Source organism: Parus major, chromosome 5 (assembly GCF_001522545.3).
Source record: "Parus major isolate Abel chromosome 5, Parus_major1.1, whole genome shotgun sequence".
Classification (NCBI taxonomy): domain Eukaryota; kingdom Metazoa; phylum Chordata; class Aves; order Passeriformes; family Paridae; genus Parus; species Parus major.
This window is the reverse complement of record NC_031774.1, coordinates 43,034,972-43,061,452: the sequence shown is the minus strand read 5'-3', so window position 1 is coordinate 43,061,452 and position 26,481 is coordinate 43,034,972.

Below are 26,481 nucleotides of genomic sequence, written 5' to 3'. Positions count from 1 at the left end.
ATAGTTCCTTGTGTACAAAAAAAGAGGTGTAAGGAAGAGAAAAACAAAAGACAGAAAAAGAAGTTTGGATGTTTATCAGGTTGTATACATATCTGCAGTGAAACATGTAAGTCTTTAAAAGAATTAATAAGGGGCAGGGCATCATTAGGAAAGTCTTATCATCTAAGGTTTTGTTAGTTTGACTGATGTTCTGAATCCAATGTAAATAAGCCCTCACCTTTCAAAATCAATATCACAAATGTCACTGTGCTTCATTCATGGAATAGCTGATAATGTTATCAAGTAAAGATAATTAACAATAATAATAACTTCAACTTGTTCTGTAACACCTAGATGTCATCTGAAACACATTGTCATTGGTTCCAAATATCAAGGGAAAGTTTTCTTTACTCTTATATTTCTTTTATCTTTTTCACTGTATGATAATCTCAATTAGCAGTCTAGTGCCTTTAGCAGTTGTCATATTTAGTTTGGAAAAGGAGAGGAGCACTTCTACGAGAAAAAGATGACTGTTGTTTTTTTTAATAGGATCATAAAATTTAAAACTAAGCCACAGTAGCTTTATATTAGAGAAAAAGAAGTTTAGAAGAAAGACCCCTATAGAGTATATCAATTTTACTGGCTTCATTTAGGTAAATAAATGAGAGATTTCTTTCTAAATTGTAAAAGACATGTGAATATTTTAAATAAACACAAGTGTAATGCTGCTAAGGAGAAGGAGAGGCAGTTTGCCAAGAAAATGAAAACTCTGAACTACTCATTGTTAAAAAGCAATGTGGGTTTTAATTCCTTCACCTTTGAATTAAGACATGTGCTGTCCCATGTAACTCACACTATACCTGTTGAAGGCATCCTTTATCTGGCTGTTTTTTAAAGTGCTATGTGGTCTTGGACAACCTCTAATATTACCTTTGCAGTACAAGAAAGCATTATAATGGCAAAAGGAAGCTAAAACCCAAGAGCTTAGTTTATTCTGTGACCAAATTTGTTTGCTGCTATTCAGGCTGAATAGTTCCTTATGCTGAAATTAATCCCACTAGAATCCCAGGATGAAATCTTTTCTACATTGAAATTGGTGATGAAACTCTGCTGGATTTTAATGACAGCTGAATTTCATGAGCATAGACTATGTGGAGCAAAAAGAAAGAAGACTTAAAAGCATAATGGAAAATGTTGACTTCATGATAAGTGGAATTCTTATTGTTGTTTTTTAAGTCTGCCCAATCACTTCTCCTTTTAAAATGTTATTTTTAAAATTAATGCCCTTGTAATTTTAAACAGATAGTATCTAAAGGAATCATAGCTGTATGCTCAAAATGCTATTGGTAGAGGCAAAATCAAATATGTATAACACAACTGATCTGCACAAGGTATCGCAACCCATATTGACTCCAGCTTTGAACATTTATCGAGAAGCCTTTGCAATGTGATTCTAACATCTTTTCTTCCTATTTTCTGCACAAAGTACAGAGGGACAAATAAGAAGAGGAATTCTAAATTTTTATTGAAGATCCTACTCTACCTCCAAAGGAGGTATGATCTCTGGACACTTTTGCAGCACAGGAAATTATTTTCTAAAGACTTACAAAGTTGGTTAAAAAGTGAAGGAGGGCACTTGGTTTCATATATATATATTTTTTTTTAATTAGGAAAGGCTCCATACAACAGGTCGTCAGATTGTGAATTACATCCAGATGATTTCAGCTTCTTGGCAGGAAGGAACATTTTAGGGAAAACAGTGACAGTTGAACTCTAGTTTTATGTGGCTGTTCACACATGGTAAAATAACATTGCTTGCCCTTGTCTTCATTATGAAATTGAACATGGTTTGCTGCAATAGAGTCAGGTTTAGTCAATTAGACCAATGAACTTTTGTCTCTGTGTTTACCAAATACTGAGGTATCATTAGAACAAAGTAGATGTGGAATGTTGTTTATACAAGGAGGTTTCTCTGAATTTGAGCTGTTCTTGGAGGAAAATGAGCTGTGGCAACAGTTTCTTCAAAACAGGGAATTTAACTGTTATTTCAGAAACCCTAAAAACAGTAAGACACAGGACCATGATAAAGACTGAAAATAAAAATTAAAAGCTTGGTTTCTTGGTTATTAAGTAAAAATCAGAATAGATGTTTACTTAAGTACTTTAATATGTGATGTAAACCTATTGGATAACTTCTAAATAACACTTTGAATTCACAGGTCAATCTAGATAAAATAAATAAATAAATAGATAGATAACTATTAGTATAAAACCATCATTCCAAGCAATAACCTGAGCATAAAGACAATCAAGATCCCACATTCTTATCGATAATTTTTTTTTTAGAAGCCTAAGTCACAGAACTATTTGTTGGTTCCTACAGAGGTAAGAAAGAGCTGACAACATACGATCAGAAGGATTTCTAAGTGCCTATTCTAGGTTTATGAATGTGCACTGTTCCTTTTGTCTCAGAGCTGATTTAAGGAATTGGTTACAGGGTTGTGTATTTCAGCAGTCCATAACAGAAAATCAAGTAATCAACATGAACATACCAACACCGCAGTCTAAGAAGTTAGTCATAACTAACTACAGTTTAGTTGTGACATTTCTATGGCTTTAGCACAGAGTTCTCCATAAGAAAACTTTGTTCACTTAAAACCACCATAACATCATAAAAAGCTAACAGTGCAATATTTATACACAAACCCCCATGTTTTTGCCAGAAAAAGGAAAATCTATTTACTATTTTTATTAGAAAGTCAGATGGTATCTTAACCATGTTTTCCATGCATTCACAGGAAGACAGATTCAATTATCTGTTTCCAATTAAATAAACTGTCTTTTAAAAATATGGATGCCCTCATTTTAGCAAATGCCATAATAACAGAGCTATCCATTCTACATGGATCAGTATATGCAAGCTTTTACTGAGTTGGTTTTTTTTTCTTATCCTTATCAATATTGTAGTATTCCAGAAGTAGGACAAAATAGTACTAGGACAAAAAATAGCCTCTAAGTAAAAGAATTTTTGTTTCTTTCTGCTGTTGCATCATTTTTTCCATATTAATCTCATTAAAGAGAATCAGTACCTGAGTTCAGACTGTGTTGGAAGCAGAACATTTAATGACCCGAGTAAGCAAAAAAGTATTATGTACATGTGCACTGGGGAACCCAGTGGTGCTAAGCTATGATGAGCTAGGGGAAATAATAATGACATATAATACTGTTTTTCCTAGGCCTCTTTAAATGATTATCTTCTTACATCACATAAAGTATGTTCTCCTGAGGTGAAGTCAATGAACTCAGTGGAGCAGGAGGAAGTCCATTTCTCATTGTCTTTCCATCTTGCCTGATCTTTTCCCCCTAATTTTTAAAGGAAAATCCTATACTCCTTCAAATAAAGTATGGATTAATGTAACATAATACCACAGAAATTACTATATGCATCTATAAATTCTGAATCAAATAAAAAATTGGTTTTATTCTATACGTTTTTACATTTACATTACATCTATTCTGTAATGCTATAAAAGGAGCATTACTTCTATTTGTTTGTTTGCTTAAATGATGTAAAATTATCTCCAGAGATTCTGTAAGGAAGGGATATTGGTAAGGAGCAGGTGTGGGGAACAGAACAACAGGCAGTACTGTAAAACTTGTAAACATTCCACTTGATATCAGGTCTCTGTTAACAATCCAGGGATTAATGAACATTGAACAGTGAGTTATTTATGTTCCATTCCTCTTCTGAGAGTACCATTAAGGACTGTTGAGAAGATTTTTTTTTTTTTTTTCCTAAGGAATCTTCTCTGGAATAATTAAGAGAAAAACAGACTTTCTAAGAGCTAAAAGACCTTTACAAGTTTTTTTTAATCAGCCTTTGAGATAGAGAGGAAAATATAAAAAATAAGAAACTCAGGCAAAAGCATTTCCCAGATCATTAAAAAAAATGAACATAGTTACCACATTGATAGTGTTATGAGAAAGAGCATCTAGATCATAAAGAAGACAGATGGGCTTGAAGCATGGAATAAGAAACAGATGGAGATAAAGATTTGCACATGTAAGTGAAGGAAACTTTTCTTTTTTTAGTGTTTAGGCAGAACAAGGGTCTCTATTAACAAGTTTTTATGAGGTGAGAGGACCGGTAGATTTTGAAAAAAGGAAAAAAAGACAGTGAGGAAGAGAATGTCCAGCTTTGAACTGACTGTGTCTTTTAGTGACATCAACCCCAGTGTCCTAAAGTTAATGTCTTTCTGATGTTTGTTTCCTGTTATGAGTGACCTTTGAGATGAAAACTGATAGTCTTAGAGAGGGAAATATTTTATTCAGATTGAAGAAAATGTGGGCAAAGACAGTGTAAGTATCCACTGACTTTTGCTGGATTTTACTGTCATTGACAAGAAATGAAGTCCTAAAACAACAGGTGGAGATTTCTGCTGCAGTGGTCCATACATTGTCTTGAGAAATTGTCAGCTAGCTCCCATTATGCAGGATTTAGGATCCAAGCACCTCTTTATAGATGCATTCTAAATATTGGCACTGAATTATGTGATATCAAAACTATTAACACCGTAGCCATTGGCAGGGCTGGAGGCTCAAATACACTTTATAAATCTACTACAGCATTTGTACTCATCTGGCATGGAGAGCTGAAGTGCCATTTAATCCAGTCTTCAATTGCACGTTATTTTTCATACTTTTTAATGAAACACAAAGATATATATTGGAAAAGACAGTAGAAAATTAGTATAAACAGTATCTTTTTCAATAATGATTAGTAATTCCACTGTCACAGAGTAAGCAATAAAAAGGAATCACTGGACATAGTCTTGAAGTATCTGGGATGATTTATAATTCCTGTTTCAAATTAGAAATAGAGAGCATAATATTCAATTGCTCACAAAAGTATTATGTTACTGACACTTTGACATAATTAACAAAACTGGAATTTTAGTTGGATCACTGTGACTGTGACACTTTTTCTTACAAAAATGTCAGCTATGATTAGTGCAATGCACTGAATTTGTGGGATTATCTTGAATTAGATATATTCTTCAAAAAGCCTGGAAATTACTTCAGAAATCTTGAGCAGGCTGTTAGGAACTCATGAAGTTAACAAGAAAGCTCAGCCTAAGAGATAAAAGACAAGTACAAACATTCAAGAGAAGAAACATGAGTGTCCCACTGTGAAAAAGACCAAATAGGTAGAACACAAATGGGCAGTAGCACATATGCAAGGCACTGACCCCAACATTGCTGAAATGAGGATGATCTGAATGCCAAAGACTCCAGAGCCAGAACAGTCAGAGTTCAGGCCACAAACCCTACTTTTAAATTATTTCATTTTACGATTGGGAGCTCAGTTTTTCTTATTTTTTTTTTTCCATACTTCAGCAAAAAAAATGTAACTGAGGGCTTTTGTATTTCAGCTTTGTCTGTCCCAGCTTTTGTAACATATGTTTGTCTCCCTTCTCACTGGCGTGACGCTGACACATCAAACAAAAGGAACAAGAGGACCTCTGCCATCTCACTCAACTGGGGCTGTGAACTTTAAGAGCTAATCTCATAAGTGAAGTTAGAATTGGATGCTCTAACATCTATCTAATCTTTCCAACCCTCCCAAAAAAACTCCAGTGAAAAAGTTCACATACAATTTTCTTCCAATAAGTTCTCAGTACTCATGTGCTATCAGCCAGCTGCGGCTGATCACACCTTGCAATGGAAATCAACAGGAATTCCCTCGTCTGCAAAGAAGAAATGATTAGTTATTCCAAATACTTACAGGCATAGAAAAGCCTCTGGAAGCCTTTTCCAGACAGGAACTCAGGGAAAGTACTGTCATAAATACTTTTATTCCTTCACTGAAATGTAACAGCTTTCTTTCTATTGGCCATATAGATAGCTAAATTGGATGTGTCAACTATCTGAGCATCTGTTATTCCCAAACACTCCGAGTAGGAAACTGCAATAATGTAACTCTAGTTAATGTCATGTGCTGGACGAAGACTATGTCCTGCTGTTGTGGAGATAATTTAGACAGAGAAGATATGGAATCCTTCCCCTAAAATGAAGTGTTTATAAACACTCAGAGCCCCTCTTGTCTTCCTTATATTAAATTTAGGTACTAACAGATTTTCTTATGCAAAAGAATGAACAGAGGACAATATTCTACAAAAATTAGTACAGGAATCCTATGTTTTGCACTTCTGAATTACTCAGATTCTTGCTTACTTCCAAACAGGCTTCTAAAAATGTAAATTTCTTTGGACAATATTAATATATTATCTTCCAATTTTACATATGACTTTATAAAAAGCAGAAATGATGGTTTATTCTTATGGTAACAAGAATAAATTTAATATCCTACCTAAAAAAATCTGATATATTAATCCACTATTTACAGACACTTCTGAAGGTGTCGACATACCTATTTTTGAGGTCACCAAAAGGGAATTCTCTTGTCTATTTTGTTCCATTCATTAGAATGGAATGTTACAAAAGTTTTTGCTTGATTTATATTACACAATTTAACATCCAAGGACTTCAAATTCTATTCCAAAAATTAAAAAAATCTATGCCTTTTATTTTTCAAGTTTACATTTTCCATGTTGAAATATTTCATCTATAAGTATATTCTAGGATATTACTATCATTTCAACTTTACCAGCTAATTTCAGTAAATTCACCAATTTTTATTAATAGGGAAAAAAGGGCAGAATTGTTCTAATTAATACATCTTGTCCCACAAGAAGTGTAAAACAGAGCATCTTTCATGAAGAAGAGTTGATGTTTTTGAATAGTTTCCAGATCCATATCTGGAACTCTACAAACAACACAGAGTCTAACTAACCTACAAACAATGCATCAAGCAGTCAGGCCCCTAAACTCCAGCATCTGGTGCCTTTTCAGACACCTCTAGCTACAAAGGCTGTCATTAAAGAATGTGCAGGATGTCTTGGGCACGCCATGCCAAGCATAACAGACATAAATTCAAATGTTTAAGCAACAGAATCCCTTCCTGACATCATAGGATTTCACTGGCCCTCAAGTGGAACTGATGTTAATTCAAATTTCACAAAACATGTGGAGATACCCACTCTCCTTAGCTTGCTTTCACAGTTTACAATTTTCCTAGTAGTTAAAAATGCAATCTTACCATTTGTATGTTGAACTTTACGTACATTTAATATTGACTTACATGACTGGACTAAGCATAGCTATGGAAAAGTATTTTTAAATGTAATATTTCCTTTGTAAATGATTATACAGAAGGGGCGAAAACCATAACAGACATTGGTACAAATATCAATACAATTCTTACCTAAATTACATAAGTCCACCTTGTCAAGCTGCAGATACAATTCTCCATAATCCAATTATGCAGACAAAAGCATTTATGGGAACAAATTCAGTTTTTGTATTAGTCTTGCAATAATCTGGCATGTAAAAGTCTTATTTATCATTTTCATTTATGAGTATGGTTTTGTTTTCCAGCTCTGGGAGGGGATGAGTAAGGTGATTACTACACATTAAAAAAAAATAATTTTAGCTTAGAAACATGTAGCAATTCAATTCCTTTCAATTATTCTCACACGCAGAAAATTAGTATAATTTCAATATCACCTGCAGATAACATGCCTCATAAGCTACATTTCCCCTGTCTATACTGCTAATTAATGGCTGAAAAACATAATGTGTGATACCAAAAAACATGGTTCTCTAAAATTCTGTGAAGTTAGTTCTCTGGGAATAAGCAGAAGAATAGTGGGACAATTGCCAGTGAATTTAATTGCCTGAAGTACAGCTTAAAAAACATCACAGAAAAGGTGTGTGACTGTCAGAGAAGGTCTTCTGGGCCTGAAGTCAATCCATTCAAGATGTTTGCACTTAGTAGATTGTAACATATTGCAATTTTATAACATTAGGTCAAGCTGAAAATAGACACAGTCAAAATGTTTGAGTCAAGCTGATTTCAACATTTGAAGGCATCAATGACAGCATGTCCTCACAATTATTTTGTAAGAGTTAAGAGGATGAGAATCCCTCAGAAAGCTCAGAAAGCTCTATAACCAATATAAATGAAAGAATTGTCTTCATACTTATACAAATAAAATGCCTGTCAAGTAAGCCACAGACAGATCCAACTATAGATGATGCTACATTTTCATCATTTACAGTTACTGTATTTATATTTTTATTCTGACTTCAACAGGTAGTGAGGACTCAGAATATAACAGAGAACATTATTAAAGCTTGAGTATTTTCTTCAGACACATAATCTGAAGATAGAATAAAGAGCAAATATAATAGAGAGAACCATCTGTTACTCTGAAACTCACTCAGGTTTTATTGTGTGAAAAAGGACACAAAAAACAGTTTAGGGTGAAGCTATGTTGTATGGTTTTTTCCTTTCCAAAGAATTTATTATTCTGCCAGATACAAATTTAGCCTTTAAGGAATTGCTTCATAAACTTAATTAAACACATTAATCCTTTAAAAGACAAATTAATGTTCTAAGTGATTGGTACAGCCAAGAAAGTTGACTATAAATTCTGCTAAGCAGGTGTGTTCCATCTTTCTTTTCCTTCTTTGTTTTTTCTACCTTTTTAATTATCTTGCTTTGATTCATGTTTTCTATATCATTCAAAATACATGAAATTTCTATAAATTGAGAAAACTAGCTTTGACTGTAGCTTGTGGAATTTAAAATAAAAGAATCTATTTTTTTGACAACTCTAATTCTGAGCCATAATTAAAATATTAGTTGTTTCATTTATTTATTTAATCTTTTTTTAACAAAATAGGATAGACAGTGGAAAGGCCAGAATATTTTCATTTTAAGATGTATTTGAAAATTTCATCTGGGATTCAGTTTTATTCTAACTTTAAAAAGCAAGAGAAAGAAAATGAAAGAAAAAAACAGGAGAGAGGAGAGCGTAAGAGAAAGACAAGGAAGAAGGGAGGAAGGAATGCAATTTAAAGAAATGAAGTCTAAAGAAAGTAAGCAAAAGAAAACAAGAAAAACAGAAAACAAACAAGTAAAAAAATAAAAGAAAGTTGTGCACAAAACTATATAACAAATCTGTGACAAGCAGGTAGAACAGTTTGAAAAAGCAAGGATACATAATTCTATGGCATTACAAGAAATTAGGATTTCCACTGAATGGCTTGATGAATGTACATTTTGTTAGGTTCTAAACATCCTCTGCATTGATGCCTGCCAAATTGTTTTAATTTTTCAAAACTACCAAAGCTACCAGGTAGCTAAACACTAAAAATATATAAAAATCCACAAACTGAAAACATTTTGAAATACTGTCTTTCTCCTTTGGGCAGGTAAATAAAAATTTGCTGTTTCCTGAAACCATGTGCTTCATTTTCTGTTTAGCCCAATGAGCAATCTGGGATTACTGAACTTCCACAATTCTTTGTGACATTTAGCTTTTCATCTTTACATTCTCTGTATGGATTGAAACCTAAATTTTCAGCTAGTAGAAGAAAGTAATGCAAGTTTCTTTATCAACTACAGAATTTCAGAAGTATTTACAGCAGCGGGTTGTCTGATGTGTTGCTGCACTAATCGAAATTGATGCAACTTTGAAGAAACTGCACTGTTTTTCTGGGAACAGATCATTATCTGTGTTATTTCTGATCACACAGTAAAAGGAAATTATACTGCAAGTTTTTTTTAAAAAAAATAAAACTTCAGGTGACATTTCAAATATTCATCATTTAAAGTTTTAGAAAATTTTCAAGATATGAAGACTAAAATAAGTGGTTTTTTTTCATTTTAAGCTCATTTCTAAACTCAAGCACTAAAAAATCACCCAAAAATCTGAAGCAGACGTTGAAAACTGTGATATTAAACAGTAATAAAGAGATAAGAATGGGTTCATTTTTTCTCATCGACTAGAGCCTTCAGGAGATCCTGAAAACATGAGGGATATAAACTAACATTTTGTGTACACCTGGAACAGGGCCCACTCCTCATTTAGCAAATACTGGTCAAAAGAACACTTGAATATGACATCAATTCATTTTTATGTCCTAGAATAATGGTCAGAGATGTGATTCTATGCATATGTCCTTGAAGTGGTCTAAAGAAAACTAGGAAATCTACTACTCATTTTGAAGGGATCACAGAAGTTAAGATTCTTACTACCAAAGTAAGAATGAGAGCAAATATAATTCTTTAACTATCCAGGGAATCTGGTCCACAAAAAAACTATGTGGGTATGAAATGTCATTGTCTTATAAAGCATATTTTATGCCTGTTTATTACTATTTACATGCAGAAACAGTCACATATGCTCATGAACAAATTCATACTTCTACAGCTTTTAGATGAGGAGAAACCAATACGAAAACTTGAAAAAAAAAACAAAACCGTATTTGAAAATGTTGTACTGGTTATAAGATACTTCCATTTTCCATGAAGGTAGACATTTAAAGGAAGTTTGAGTTTGTCCCTCAGCCTCCATCAACAAAGATAGTAGTGCAAATGCTTTAACATCTTAATAATTGCCAGGCTAAATTAACAGGGTGATAGTGTTTTGATGTATGATTTGGAGGCCCCTGCTCTGTGCTGGCCTTCAGGAAGATTGAGCTGTCTCCCATATTCCCTGAAAGTGAGTCAATGACTGTTTATTCATTCCCTTGATTAGAAGGCTGCCCTGAAGCCAAACACAAGAGGCTGCTATAATAAATGCAAGACTCATATGCTTTGTTTTGCTTTCTGGATTTAGTGCTAAACATTAAAAGGAATTGGAGATTGATTTTTGTGCATGGACAAGTGCCAGATAAAACATCAAGCAAGTGAACGGCCTTCTTCATAGAAATAAGGCCTGTTAGTGTGAGATGCCAGAGACATAGCTGAGGTTTAACTGCTGCTATTGAGCTGCTTGGAGGGGAGGTTTTAAATATCTCATCAGCTGTTGACACCTGCTCACCTGAGTAGCCATTTTGGTAGAAAATAGTGAGTGCTTATTCCTGCACTGATAATCACGTTCTCTTTTTCAGACACTGAGAGAAGAGTACTTTAACATCCCAGCTGGTTTGGGCTCCAGTGCCACAAAAGCGTTAAGGAAACTTCCCAGCCTGGCCATTCATGCTCTGGCTGTCACACTGCTGACCCCAGAGACTTTGGGTACAGGCACCAAAGGCTGCTCGCCTCCTGGGCAGCCCCAGCGGCCCGGCGGGTCCCGGCCTGAGCCCGCAGCCCGCAGCCTGCACCCTGTACCCACACCCGGCTTCCTCCCTGCTCCTGGCAGGGTGCAGGAGCTCGGAACACCCAGCTGGTACCTCTGCCAACAGCCCAAACAACGAGCCCTGGGACTTTTATCCACTTACAGTCCAGGCTCGTACAAATTTCAATCGCTCCCCTCCCAAGGCCTGGGCTCCTGCTGCTTCTCCCAGCATCCATTCACCCTTTGCTATGCAAAGGCTGGCAGCTCACGGCCTCCTGCCTCAGGCTCGCACCCAGAGCTCAACCTGCACCTCCATCTGCTTCAGTTTGCAAACTGAGCTGCCTGCAGCAGATTATGCAACAAAAAACACACAGGCATATTCTGGAGGTGGGAGAATGAAAGATAAAGAAATTGTTAATGCATTAAAGCTTTGATATTACTGTCGTCCTGTCCCTTCCTTGTCTCATCACTTGGTGCTGTAAAGCTACATCACAATCTGATTTTTCAGAGTTTACCTCGTCTCTACTCTTGATGTGGGATTTTTTTTCTCTGGCAGAGCAAGCAAGTGGTGTCAGAAGCAGCTGATAAATTGGCCAATAATGTGGGTAATAAATGCAGTCAGTAGTCATTTCTCTACACTGCAATTTACATGTCAAGCTTGAAAAGACTCTTCTCCCATGTTCTAGGGCTTAGAAACACATCAAGTAACTTTTGCTAATTGAGTCTCTGCTAAAATGAATCCGAAATTGATCAATAAATCGGTAAGCAAAACTATTGCCTTCTGAATGTGCACCTGAGGAAGATGTTTACTGTTTAAAAACTGTAAGGAATTGTAGGGGAAAAGGAATTGTAAGGAAACAAAGGAATTATTCTCTGTAATAAAAGATTGTACCTTCACCAGAAATTGTCTCTCATGATATATTTGGGAGACCTCATTCTGCTAAAATGACTAGAATACCTGGGGGTTTAGTGTGTCTGAGAACTACAGGACTCCAACTTTTCCTGAAAATGCCAAACAGCTAAAAAGAAGGGGGTTTTTTTATTATTTTTTTTTAAGTGAGAAAAAACAGCCAAGGAAAAGTGGTTTATGGAATGTCAGGACTTTCAGGAAGAGAAAAACAGGAATGAGTTGCACTAAGCTTACAAAAACAGGCACGTGTCATTTGTAAATTTGCGGCATGCAGTTACAAAGCAGGGCGGTGTTCCCTGCCTAGCTACATATGTGCAGAGATCCCAACTGGGCCTTGGAGTTTACATGGTCAGTAGGGTAGGACTCAGTATAATTCATTCAGATGGAATCTCTTTGATCAGTCCTCTAGCAAGACAATCCATTCTGAAATCAGACTTCCCCAGATGTATTTATTCCTTTACTTATTGATATGGCATTACTTTAGAGCTGTTGAACCTTTCTCTGAGCACTCTTCATACAACAGACTCTTTCAAATATTTTCCAAATCAAATGGCCCTTTTATTTTTCTTTTAATGCATAAATTCACTAATAGACTGAAAATTTTCATGGATGGAAAGCCTTGGTCTCTTACTTTTTTATTCCTTCTTGGGCTGCAAGCACAGCATTTTTACAAAGTAATGGATCTAAAAGCAATTCATCACATCCACTATATCAAATGTACAAAGAAATCCAAGAAATTAGAACTTCAAATTAATATTTTACAGAAATCAATTTAATAGAAGATTTTGATGAATATATTTCCATGACTGACTATTAAAATTCTTCTTCTTCCACAATTATAAAATTAAAGATTTTCTATGGACATGGAAATCAACAAATTACAACTGCCGGCAATGAAAGCTATTCGATTTTTTATTCAAGATAATTATCATCTTTGTTTAGACAGAAAGACCTGTAAGTTTTGATCGTTCTTTCTCTAACTTGCTACAATGTTTCCAGCCTAATGTTACTAAGGTTACTGCTAGTTAAAAACTTCTGGGATCAATTAGGAGCAGTACTCTTGACTAACAGGTTTTTGGTCAATCGTTCAATCATAGCATAGCAATGGCCAAATGAGCAAGGATTACTTGTAAAGTTTTGGTATTTGTGCCCATCATTGTAACCAAGATGTTATGGGCATCTTAACAAACAGACTGGAAACATTATATTGCAAGGGTATGTCATTGAATGCTTGGGATATCCTTACCAGTTTCTCGAAAGCACTGCCTTCACTGAAAGCATATATCCTTTGAAACATCTGTCCAGTCTATCAGTTTGTTTTAACTTTTCAGAGGAAAGCTACTTAAGGGAACCTAGAGCACACGTCAAAGACAGATCAAAGAGCTGATGTTGGACCCCACACCACCAGTTGTGGGTGTGCACATGGCACAAAGAAAGCAAGGATTATGCCAGGAAATGGGATGAATAGTAAGCACAGGGAAATTGAGAAGAGCATGGTTTTCTGAGAGTTTTAGAAGGTAAGGAGGCACCTGTGTGCTGCAACTTAGAGATCCTTCTGTTAGTGGAATCGTCTAATAAAATTGCATGTCAAATTTCCACTTTCATTGAAATGAAAGCACATGAACATTTTCTACTATATGCAATACTTTGTATAAAAAAAAATAAAAAATAAATCATACGTTAAGTCTGTCCTAGGTTCGGTCTGCAATGATTTAGTTCACGTACCTTATAGCATAAGCTTTTCTAAATTAAGTCCTTTCTTCATGAACTTAGAGAAGTTTACTAGGATCTACAGGTTAGATAAGCAGGGCCATGCCTGACATTCTGGAGTGTTTTGGTTTTTTTTGATTCTCTCTGTAAAGCTATATTTCTTTAAATTGTAAATATTTCTTTAAAATCCTTTCATGTTACAGAGAAAAATATTAATCCTGTTGCAGGCAACAATATTATCACTATTCCTTTCAAGAAAAGCAACTTTCCAGTTTGTGAGATATTGCTGATATGTCTGCTCACTGGTTCGTTGAACTCTTGGCTTCTAAATTAAAAATAGAACAAGACTAACTATTAGAAACAGTTTATGCTTTGGTTTCAGCATTAGTAATGTTTTCCCCTGCTTTATTTCAGCAAAGAAAAAGCAATTTCAATTGTTTTCCACTTAGACAAAAGTAACATTAAAAATGTACCAAATGCCAAAGAACATATGATAATCTTTTGTTGGCATTGTCAGGAAGACTTGGGATTCATAGTCTTTTTCTGACTCCATAGGAAATTGCTGATAAAACTATGTTGCATGAATGGAGAAGTATCAGATAATCCTTTTTTTGCTGCTGTTCGTTAATACACGGAAGGGACTTGGCTCCCACTGTTGATTTAACACCCTTCATGCTCATTAAATACAAGAACTCTATATTCAGGAATTCATTATTTTAATCACTTTTAAGTTCAAGTCAATTTAAAAAAACCTGCAAAATATTATTCTGCTAGCTTCCCAAACCAATCTCAAGGAAACACTGTCTCACAATGCCTCTTGTTGATTCTTTCAAGGGAATAAATACATGTCTTCATATCCTTGTTTGAACAGCTGCTGATAAAAAGATAAAAGTCTGGTAAATTGCTAAAGAGAGAAAAAGGATATATGAGTCAAAGCCTTTGACCCTAAAGATGCTGCTTCAAATTCAGTCTCAAAGAGAACTGACTGAAAGTCATTATCTCCTAATGACCGTTCAGCTTATGTAAACTTGGTTGTATGCATCTCACTCCGAGTTCCTGGTAAGTAAACACCCGCAGCAGAACTAAACCTCAATGAATCTTCTACAAAGGTCAAATGTATAACAAATCATGGAGATAAAAACCCACTGTCAACCATAAACCCACTCTTTTAGGCAACGATTTGAAACGGTGCTGAAGAAAATGAGTTAAGATTGGCCAGAAAAGATAACACATGGTCTGTAGTTAAACTGGCCAAAGTAGAAACAACACCACAACAACACACATTCAGTGTCTAGATCACCAGTACAGTATCTTACTTTAACATCACTAAGTTTTTTTTATACTTGAAAGAACTGAAGAGTTACTTACCTCACCTTGTTTTCCCTTATATTTGCATGAGACAAATCAATCAATATATCATCATGTGTGATAAATATTATTTAAAAAAATCTTCTATATTTCTGATAGAATTTTTTTTTAGCCTGCCTGTTCTATTGAGCAAAACATGGGATTTTTTCATCATTCCCACTAAACTTGGAGCAAATTAACTCTCAGCAATCCCTTAATCACAGTTTTCAAACCATGTGAAGACAAAGATTAAATTTCAGATGGTTATAGCACAAAAATCAAGTTGTTCACTCAAGGTAAGGGGTAATTTCATACTACTTTTTGCCTTCATATATCAACTGATATCTGAACTTGAGAACTAACTATTAACTAATAGAAGACAATTAACTAATTAAGACAAATAACTATTTGTCTGTCTGAGAAAATTTGAAGGTAACAGTCATAGAGCCAAAAGGATGATCAGTTCTCTCCTGAAATGCTGTGTTTTTTGTCCTATTTACATCTAAAAGCTGTACTGAACAGTGGGGAAGGAATTCATAAACTCAATCACGTTCAGAAAAGCCTAAGTGCAAATCTTATCCAGCACTTTTAAAACTTTAAAAAATCAGTAGCTCTCATGGCTTTGATGATAACCAGTGAAAGTTATTGTATGATTTCCTGAGTGTTCTTTCATTTTTTTTCTTTTATTCCTTAAAAATTCTTCACAAGTCTAGTCAAGAGACGTCTTAACTTGAGTACTGTGTTATTTTCTGTGAAGACAAAGGAAAGAGAAATGCCCACATTTTTTCTCCTTTTCTCTCCTTTCTTCCCCTCACTCCCTTTCTTTTTTTCTCCTCAGTAAGTTAAATATACAATGTTATACAGAGAATAACATCCTGAAAAGTAGCTCTTAGCCACAGAAAATAGAGTTTTATAAGAAACAAGGGAGATAAAAAGAACATTTTATGATTGTTGGCATTACAGCTTGTACTGTTAAGAGCAAAGTGATGTTCTTGAGATCATAACTTTAAAGTCTTACAGCATCTTTTCTTCTAGAACTTCAGTCATTCAACACATCCAGTGGCAGGGCCACTTAAGTCCGTTGCATGCAGCTAAGTGGAAAGGCTTTTTTTTCAGACTGACTTATGAATCAATGTGAATTCAAGAACAGCTCTGAAATCCTGCATGAAACCCTTATTCTAAATATCAAACTGCTTCATTTCCCCCCTGTAGTCAAAGATCAAGACATTGAAAAGTGTTAACTTTGTGCATCATACAAGGAATTACTACCCTTGGCACTTAGCTCATTTGTTGATTGGCAACATTTTAACTATTTCATCAATATTTCATGACGTTTCTTTTTTCTCTAAATACTTGCACATTTCTTCTTCTTGTTTCTTCCCTAGCACCCTTCTGCATCCTTTGGAAATAACTGGGAATATATGTGACAGATATTTTCTGTGGGGTATCGTACTGTCTCCTTAAGCAGCTGAGCCATGGCTGCTATAAAGAAAAATCATGCTTGTATATCCTAGTTTCTAAGGTAGCTCAGAGTCTTAGAAATGCAGGAGAGAGATATGATCTAACACATCTAAGTTTCCTAAATTTCCACTTGGTATTGCTACAAATGCTGATAATTTTGGGAATGAAGGAGTTGATGACTCCGCTGAATGAATTCCAGGAACGAATCCAAAGGAAGCAGTAAAGAAAGAGGTGCTGATTATGCAATTAGTACTTAACACAAGATACAATGCTTTATGATTTGGAATCAGTGGGTCAAAGCCAAAAGTTGTTTGACACCAGGATTAATTTCAGGGATTAATACCAGGGATTTCAGGCATAAATGTTAGGGATGTTTCTGTGTCCTTGCTCTACATTTTTTTCCTAAAGAAAATAAAATTAAATTTAAAAAAAAAATCTGTTTTACAAAACAGACAAATATTGAGAGCTAGTTCAAAAATTTTGTGGGACAAAATGCTGTTTGATGATGATCAACAGAAAATGAGATCCAACAAATTAAAAAATGAGGTAAAGACAAGATTTGGAAGGGTAAAAAAGTCATGCTCTTGCAGAATTCCAAATTCCTGGTTTCCATTACACTTTTATTATAATAATTTTTGCATGACTGTAGCTGGGCCTCTCATTTTGAAAGATGAAGAAAAATTTGCTAGCTACAGTTTGACAGGAAACCCTCCTTCCCCAAGCTCAACAATGCCTCATAAAAATATCAGATCACAGATTAAAATGGAATGACTTGGAAGTTCAAAAATAACGAGTCTTGCTTCAGTATGTCTGGTATTAAAAATGGCTTTTAACCTGCTTAAATGGAAAGATAATATTATTTCTATTCTCATGTTATTGCTCTTTCCTCTTTTGAACTAAAGTACAAAATTGACTTTAAGTATTTATTAGAGACAACCAACCTGTGTCCAGTGGACTGACCTTTATGCTAGCCATACTAACTTGTAATATTTGTTTTATATATGAATGATAAAATTCCAAAGGCTGATTCACAATTTTAACTGGTGACATTTTTAATATTTCTTATGTTATCATGTGATACTAGTATGCATCCTCTAGATGCCACTTTGAATTTTCAGACATATCCACTGGGCTGTGCTTGAGTAAGGTTTACAAGATTTTGAGGTCACAGGGATTGTGCTTGAACATAGACCACAACTTTTACAGAAACAAGAAACATATTGTCATGCAAAAAAATAACCCCCAAAAAAATACAACTTTAGACTTTTAACTGAAAAAGTTTATCTAATAGAAATGTTGAGTCACTGACACTAAAAAATACATTTTCAATATCTAGTCTCCCTTCCTATTTGCAGATTGTCCATTTTCTCGAATATGTCCATGACTTAAGGGCTGATGTATTCCATAATCCACCTTTCAAATTGTAACAGTTATAATTCAGTATCTCAGCACTGTAACTTTCCCTCAAAACCTCATGGTCTATTTTTGGATTCCTGATACAAACAATTTTACTTTTTTATTAGATGAAAATATTTCATGGAATCTATCTTTCCTGGGCTAGATTTTTTTTTTGTTGTAGTGCATGATTAAGTGCAAAGTAGGCACAGCCCCTGTGGAATATGAATACTGAGATAGCTGCCTCTCTGTCTTCATTTTTGTAATTTAAAAAGTGCAGGTGGACCCTCAAAACCTATCATGTAAGTATTGTGATAGTCACCCAAACTACTGCTAGTACTTCATCCTGAAGTGTGGAACATGGCAACACATCTTGTCTTCTCTTGCCTCAAAAAGTGGTTCTTCCTTTTTTGTTCTTCTACAAGTATTTTCACTGTATACCATTGCTAAAAGTACTCACTATCCCAATCACCTCTGAAAGATCAGAAAGAAATTAGGATTCTGCAATAAGATTCTGAGAGCTGCCAGTGCTGACACTTTGCAGAGATGCTCTGGGCTCCCATCAGGCTCAGTTGTAGGAGTGCAGCTTTCTTCATCTGACTGCAGCCTGAAAAGACTGAAAACACATTGGATTGGAAAATAATTTCAAAATCTCCCAGCAACTGCTCTAATACCTTAACCCCTGATGCTTTTTCCTGTTGTTGAATGCTGCTAACACAGACACATATGACTTTCCTAATCATTTGATTCTCCTCAGGAAAAGGATACTACCATCTACTTCAGAAGGGACAGTAAGTTATTCTTCATTCTTTTAAATGATCTGATCTTTAAATAGGAACAGATTGAGCAAGCAGAATCAGACCTAAGCACTTGAGAAAAAAGGCTTCCTCTTTCAAGTTTGAATCTGAGTCCCTACAGCCTGGCACTTTGGGGAGAGAAAGTGCTAAATGGGTGGGAGTGACCAGAACAGTGTGACATTTTTTGTGTTCTCTTACACCTACCCATTTGAAGGTTACAGAAGACTGCAGAGAGCTGTGATGCTCTGACAAACTTATAAATGTGTAGGCTTTACTGTGTTTCACCCTTTAGTAGCTATTTTAATGATCCTGAGACTTAACGCCTTGCATTAAATTTCATGCAATTTCTCCTGATAATAATTTTTATTTTTCACATTCCAGTAAAATAAATATTTCAGATAGTCAACACAAATTCCAGTTCTCTCTTGGGCTGAAGAACAAATGGTTAGGAAGTGGGACAGAGTTTAAGTTGATTCATTTCAGATGATACATAACACGTACGGTGACAAGGACACATTAAGTAGGAGACAATTCTTTCAAATGTGTCACTCCAGAGATGACTCAGATACTCACTTAGGTTGCTCTTTAACTGCCTTCCTAAACCACAGCCTAAAATCACAGCATGCATGGTTACAACCTTCACACCTTAATATACTGACAAGATCCTGACAGCTTTTTTTTTGAAAAGTTTAATACCTTTTCCACCTCCTAATAAAAAAAAAAGTCAAAGGAAACTGGAAAAAAATTAGAAATGTGAGAAACTTCACTTGTACAAGACTATGAGCTACACCAAATTCTCACAGTGGAGAAACATATATCATTTTCAAAGGAAACTGAATTTCTTATTTTGTTCAATTAGCACTTGATCTATGTGCCTCCTTCTAAAATAAATTTAACTTTTCTAAAAAAGGCTGCCTTCAGTGGGCCTGAGTTATTTTTCTCTTAAAAAAGTCGAAAAATATTTTTTATTTGAAGTTCATAGTCATACAGGCAAATTAGAACCTCTTTGGCAACCATTTGAAATTACTGGATCCACACTTTCAGAAATCATGGAATCCTAGAATATCTCAGGTTGAGAGGGACCCATAAGTATCATCAAGTCCTGCTCTTTTAGTTCTACCTAGAACTAAACCATATGACTAAGACTGTTGTTCAGATGTTCCTTGAATTCTCCAGTACTTCCCTGTGAAGACTGTTCAGTGACAGACCACTCTCTCAGTGAAAAGCTTTCTCCTGTGTCTAATCTAAGCCTCTCCTTTGTAATGAACCTTGCAGATTCATTCAATTCTTTCAGGTTCTATCACTGGTCACCACAGCACCTTCCCCTCCACAGCCCCCCTCGAGGAAGCTCTAGGTGCCATGAGATCACCCTGCCATCTCCTCCAGGCTGAACAAGCCAAGTGACCTCAGACCTTTCACAATCTTGGTTGCCCTCCTGTGAACACATTAATAGTTTGCACTGAGGTGCCCAAAACTGCACACGAGACTTGAGATGAGGCCACACAAGTGCAGTGCAGGGTGGGACAATCAACTATCTTGACTGGCAGGTGATGCTGTTCCTGATGCACCCTGATACGCTTTTGTTTGACTTGCCAGCAACCCAGAACCACAGCTCTCTTTCTCTGCTTTGCAGCTTGTTCTCCCCTTCTTGTATGTATTAGTGAGATTCTGGGGTGAAAAATGCAGCACTTGCTGTTAAACTTCATACAGCTGGTAATTACCCAACTTTCTAGGCTTTACAGATTTCCCAATAAGCCTCTCTGCATTTGAGGGAGTCCACAGATTCTCCTAATTCAGTATCATCAATCATTACAGTTTACTCCTAAATCTCCCCTACAGCCCTCCTAGTTACTTATTAGCAAGCTATTTTATTGTAGTCCACCTATAACTATTATTAATTGTAGTCCACCTGCTCATGAATGTTAAAAATAAAATTTTTAAAGTCTGAGGTTCTCTATGGGCTCATCTCACAGCACTTTCCTCCATGTGTTAGTACATAGATGAGTTTGAGAATTAATGAGGATTTAGTAAAATTGCAATTCCATTGCAAACAATAAACTTTCCCACCTTTCCTGATGGAATAGAAGGGTTTTTTTATTTTGTCAGTGTGTCAAATCATTTACTGCTTTGCAGTTTGATTTCAGCAAGAGGATTCAGAATGATTGCTTCCCACTATTTATGAGCATGAATAAACATGCTTGGAAAAGTGGCATGAGACAGGAATAACCTTTACATTCACAAGTTACATTATTTTGTACCTTAGCTTGGTCACAGCTTTCCTTCCTGTACAGTAGGAGCTGCAGCACATTTGTGCTGCCTACCATGTGAGCTGTAAATCACAATGGGTGTCTGAACAGAACTTTACAACCTCTGCACTCCACAGGGTCCTCTGCAGCACAGAGTAGTGTACAGGATCTGGCCCTCAAAACTCTGTGGTTCCATTCTCTCTGTTGTAAAAGAGAACCAAAATAGATGGTTGCTGTGAATCTGAATTTGTTAAATATTTCTAGCATGCTTTAAATCCGGTAAAGTTTTTACACTGTCATTTATTTATTATCCTTGCCAGAAACCAGTGTGCTGTTTTCCAGTAGCCATGCCCCTATGCTCTGTGTAGACACATGCAGTGGAAAAAGAAACCAGCTGTGTTTTACCCACTTCCAAACACCTTGCTGGAAAAATCAGCAATAAAACCATTATAATGAATCTTCTTACTCCGTTTTCCATTTCTATGTCAGTGAGAATTTAAGGTTTACTTAGAGAAGAATTCTATTTGTCTTATGTATCCTAAAACCTGCTTATTTATTTTTTGTAAATCAAATAACTCTCCTTTTAACCTTGAACATTCCCCAGTCCTGAACCAGACAGTCTTGAAAAATAGGCCAGTCAATCATGTTCTCTTTGTGGGTAGGGGTAGTGGGAGAATAGAAAAACCTTCTGTCACTAAATCCTTTCCACCCACAGGCAAAAAGTCTTCACCCAATTAACTAACACCAGGTGCACACTTGAATGCATCAGAGGTATGTGATACACTCACTGGCTCTGTTTCCAACTTGGCAGACAGATGTGAAACTTGCCCCTGATTAGCCTGTTTTACTGGACCTGCAGTGGAGGGTGTCTCCCCTCTCAAGAAAATATTTTAGGTGTTTCTGTGCAAATAATGGATGCCTGACAATGCCAGACGCAGCATACCCTGTACATAAAAAGGACTATCCTTTTTATGAACTGATTTGTCAGGATAGACCAGTGGCAGCAGTTCACTGCAAAACAAAAAGTATTAGCCATGACTGACCAGTGTTTTGTGCAAAAGCAGAGTATCAGAGTCCATCTCCAGTATGTAGGGCTCCTACCTTCAGGGGTATAGACTATGAGGTTCCCCCAAGTTTGACTTTTCTCTCATATATTTTGGCTCTGAAAACTTTGGCTACCAGACAAAACATTTTAAAAAATCTGTGGCTAAAAGAATTCCAGACACATTTCAACCTCTGACTTCAACTGATGTAACTCTTCAGGAGCCTGAAAATCCATCAGTTTAATTTTTATCTTAGAGGATTTTGAAGCACCAAGCATTCCTAAAAATTGGATAGTAACATCTGTAAAATTAGCCTGACTACAAAGTAATGAAGACATTAAGATTAACAGAAAAATGTAAATATTTTCTCTGATGTCCTTGTTATTTATTAATATTTCATAAGTGAGGTGAAAACTGACAAAATTTGTGAGTTCTTCCCCGATCTGTGTGACAACCAATCTCCTTTATGTAAAGCTATTGGTTTATTTTCTTGTAGCAAAAGCAGCTTTACCTATAACTGCTACAACAAGTACACGCAAGACTTTACAATTACTACACAACTGAAACACTTAAATTAAAATCTTTTAATTCAGGATTTCTACCTAATATTGGTAAAAAGAACTTTCTCATTCTTTTATGGTACTTAAAAGCAAAGATGATCAATACATAGACTAGAAGAGAAGTTATAGCAACTGAATATAGCCAACAAAATGAGATTTTTAAGTGATAAAATTTTAACAGCTGTGGAGTTTCACTAAGTTGCCCCATTCCAAGAATACAAATTTATTAAGCTATTATTGTTATTCTTTGAACTATTTTCTCTGCTACTTTATGGTACCTCAGAACACCAGAGCCAAAACAGAAGTCAAAATCCTTATTCTTCTATGTAGTCACTTGAGAAGGATATGAATCTGTACTTGCCAGAAACTTGGCCTTCCTAGAGGTCTACCACCTCTCTTTAATCAACAGCTTCCCCTTTTTTCTCTCTAACTTGAAGATATTGAATATATAAAAATCTCAAAGACTTAAATTCACACCATTTTTTGAAAAATGTGTCTCTCAGACAAATTGAGTCTAATACAACCCAACCTACTGTGCTGTCTGAAATTAAAATACAAAGCACATTGTATATACATTGATCATCCTGCAGGTTCTCCTGAAGAGCTGGGGTTTGAATCTTTGCCTTTAGAACAGAAGAACAGAACAGAATATTGATCATCTCAAAGATCAATTCAGTCTAGAACACCATTGTCCACTGGAACTAGGCATGTCAGCCCAGGAAATATATTAAAAATAGGATAAGAATAAAGTAATACTTCCATGGCATAAAATCCCACACTTCAGAGATTTTAGTGTTGGAGAGCTGTTGTATAGGAAAGTTTCAACTGGACCATTCTATTTAGTATAGCCAGGGCTGGGTGTGTTTTTAATCACCTTACCCAAATTTTAATTATAACTTTTTTTATAATACAAGAAATCCACAATATTTTCTCAATGTGTTCCACAGTTTAGCTATGTATGTATGTATAAAAAAGCCCACCTTCCTTTGTTTTACTTTTCATTTGCTGTCAAGTGACATAAGTTTGTGTTCCTTTCTTTTCCTTTTGAGAGGGTCTATGATTTTACTTGTTCATCCAATCAGTGTAGTCTCTCCCAGTCTGTAGCATTGCTGTGCAATTGCATGTTGCCATTCACTATGTCTGATAATTCTTTCATAGCAATTTTCAGATGCAGTTGAATTTGGCTTATTTTCCTTATAAATGAACTGAAAATTCTTCACAATATAAAATATCAAATGTTGTATCTAAATATGTAGCATCATATATACTAAACTTTTTATTTGTAAAGTAGGATGTTTACATGCGCTAGGAGAATTCAAGGCATTATGTTCCAGACATGAAGAAAACATCTTGCACAAGAATAGAATCACTTTATAATTTTTTTTCAACAGTGTTCACCAAGACTGAGATTTTAAAGGGACATATGTCCTGTTAAATAGTATTTGAAAGAGCAAATATTCATTTTAATATTTATCTTTCCTGCACTAATCCAATATTGGGATTTTTCCCAATATCAGTATGTACTTTGGGCATACAGTCAACTTTGGAATCACCACTGGTCATTTTTAAAAATCTTCACTAGCATCAGACTTTCAAATATGTGTCTTATTTTGTCTAAAAAAGGAATTGTTGTGCTTAAGTAGTTGTAAACTGCATGCTAGAGATTAGGAAAATCCAGAAAACAGATTTTCTCTGAGGTATAGTTGGCACTATTATTGTCTCAATCTCAACATTCAAAAGTTTTCTAGTTTTTTTCTGCAGTGGCAGTCTGAGAACCATTAAACTGCTAAAGACAGCAAGCAAATGCAGAGAATGAGCGTTCTGAATCAGTTTATGTTTCCAGGCCAGCACAGGCTACATCCCTAAATAATTATTTAAGAATTTTACACCTGGGTAAGTTTTTCAGGAGCTGGAAAATATAAAATAAAAATAGTTTTTCAGCGAACCACCTTGTAGTGATTATGGAGGTGGAAGAAGTGATAATATAGATCAGACAAATGCCAAGTAAAAAGCAGTAATCAACTTTTGGGCCACATACCTATTGGTAAATGTAGCATTATTTCAGTAGACTCAGGGCTAGTTTATGCTAAGAGCCATTAGGAATTCAAAAGGATATCAACTCTTCCACTTCCCCCTACAATAACTTCCATATGGCTTTCTACATTTCTACATATTGTTGCAAATTCAAACACTGAGGAATTTCATGCAATGCTTTTATCCTCTCACCTAACAAATCATCTATAAAACTAAGTACCCTTCACATAGTATTTGTATTAAGGGGTCATCTACTGTTTTCACAGACAGCTATTTGTTACTGGCATGTTTAATTTCTGCATATAAATAGCACAGATTTATAATCAAATATTTTTTTGCAAAGTCAAAACATTTAGAAGAACTGGATGAAAAAGTGATTGGAGGCAAGTCTTTTCCAACTGCTTTCCCATTTCTCCATGGCCTCTTTTTAATGGTAGCAGACCATCTATAGATTTCTAGGAATTAAGTACACATCTATGCTGCCCACAGGGCAGATAAATCAGAGTTTATGCAGTGTTGTCTGAAGACTTTTTTTTTTCTCTTATTAGTAGATATAGAGGAAACAGAGAGGGAGGGAAGGAATAAAAGCCTGCTGACTCTGCAGGTTCCATCCTGTAAGTTCAGGCAGTTTGCCTGACCCCCCGGCCCCTCCACTACTATATGTCAAAGGTGACATCTTTGCAATAGTTAAGAGTACTTTTTTCCTGTGCCTTCTAAAAAACATTAGAGCAGATGAATGAGTCAAGCAGTCAGGGAAAAGATAATTTGAGATTTGTCTCTTAAAATGGACAATGTTTTTGTAACTCTGGAAAAACAGGAGAAGGATATACCAGTACTTCCCACAGTGCTACACCACACGCCAGCAATCTGTGGTTAAAGGAGTCTCAGAGCAAGGTGCGGTTTCATCTTTAATTCAGTTGCTCTCCTCAGAATTCTACCACTTTAACCAATGAGGTTTAGAACCTCTGTGAACTTTTTCCCCATAACCTCCTCAGGCAGAATGTTTCACTTTTAGCCATATGTTGCATAAAGAAAAATCTCCTTTGGCTGGTTTCTGAGCAGGATCTAGGAAACACATGTGATCAGAGCAAGGAGCAGATTTATCACCTGAAGCTGAAACCTCTTGAGTATTCAAATGCTTATCTTCTTCAGAATGTCAATGGAAGTAAATTCTGGAAAGGCCCTCAGAGCTTGTGCTATTAGTGCTGTTTATTGTCATTCAATGGCAGTGTTAGCAATTATTTCAATTAAAGTTTGGCCAGATTTTAAATTTACCCTCTTGTTTCCAAAAGATTTTTTTTTTCTTTTTTCTTTTTTACTATGCAAATACTGCATGAAAGCGCCAAGACACAGATAATAAACTTTTTCAGCACCTTTCCTTGATTTCATAGCCGTGGATAAAAGGCTCACTTAAAATTCATCATTAAGGGTCATGGAGAATGAAGAGAGTGTGAAAGATTTCGCACACAGATTTGGAAGCACTTTATTTAACAAAAATCTGCTTGCAAAGCTGAGCTTTTCTTCCTTAGCTTGTGCAACTTACCACTTCTTTTGTGAAGTCATCTGAGATAACACAACAAAAGTATGCTTTGTGAGGAACTTCACATGAAAAGCACTTTACTATTTCTTCACCTAGGGCCAAGTGGGAATTCAGTGTTTTCTGATGAGTGCAGGCACTGACAAGAATAGATGTGCTTTGGGAATCTGGAGGTCAGGGAGGATGTTCTGCATTGTTGGTGGTGCCAGAGTGCAGGACTGACCAGTTTCTTTTAGCTATTCTACCTATGGGGCAATAATGTTTGATTCAGAA